Raw genomic sequence first — 990 nt, 5'->3', positions numbered from 1 at the left:
GAAGATGAACCTGTTCCCATGCAATAGTCAAGAATTCTTGACGGTATCGAGCTGGAACAACCTGTTCTTCCTGAATATCCTAATTTAAGACTAAAGAATTTCCTACTGCTACCATATAGTATTCATCTCTACTTGGTGATAAATAAAGCATCCGTACCCCGGTTGACCTCTCAGAAATTTCATTAAAAGGGCTTTTTAGAGATCCCCAATGACCAATCCTCGCATGAATTGCTAAGGATCCAATAAGTCCAACATTGATTCCTTCAGATGTGTCAATTGGGCAAATACGTCCATAGTGACTAGGGTGGATATCTCGTATCCGAAAACTAGCAGTGCGACCTGTCAGTCCTCCAGGGCCCACATAACTTAATTTTCTCCCATGAACTATTTGTGTTAATGGATTAGTTTGATCCAAAACTTGAGATAATGGGTGTAAACCGAAAAAGGATTCATAAGTAGTTGTTAATGGAGTTGAGGTTACCAAATTCTGAGGTGTCAGTATCAATTTATGCCGAATTGCTCCACATATAGTCCCCCGAACCACATTTTCTAAACGAACCAGAGCCAATCCGAATTGATCTTGTAAAAGATCTGCTACAGAATGAATACGTTTATTTTTCAAATGATTCATATCGTCAAGTGCACCCATTCCAAATTTCAGCCCAATCAAATGATCAGCGGCTGCCAATATATCTCATGGTAACAAAAATGTATTGTTCTGGGGTATATCAAGGTTCAGTCTTCGATTCATATTTCATCGACCAATCCTTCCTAATTCACATCTTTGTTGAAGGAATTTCTTTTGTAATTCCTTACATAAGGATTCAAAAAATACCGGATCGCCACCTACACAAGGAAATTGTTGATAAAACTCCAAAATGGCATTTTCTTTTGACCCAATTTTTTTTCTCTCCTTATTACTCAAAAAAGACAAAAAAATTTCAGGATAGCAAACATTCTCTAGAATTTCTCTTAGATTCAAACCCATAG

General features: G+C 37.4%; 1 pseudogene; it reads right to left on the bottom strand.

Annotated features, from left to right (window-relative positions):
• Nucleotides 1–7: 7 nt before the first annotated feature.
• LOC124893676 overlaps nt 8–990 on the bottom strand; it is a 1,782-nt pseudogene continuing 799 nt past the window's right edge.

Source organism: Capsicum annuum, unplaced genomic scaffold (assembly GCF_002878395.1).
Source record: "Capsicum annuum cultivar UCD-10X-F1 unplaced genomic scaffold, UCD10Xv1.1 ctg63707, whole genome shotgun sequence".
Taxonomy (NCBI): domain Eukaryota; kingdom Viridiplantae; phylum Streptophyta; class Magnoliopsida; order Solanales; family Solanaceae; genus Capsicum; species Capsicum annuum.
The sequence above is the reverse complement of the archived record's forward strand: the minus strand, read 5'-3'. Positions and strand labels throughout refer to the sequence as shown.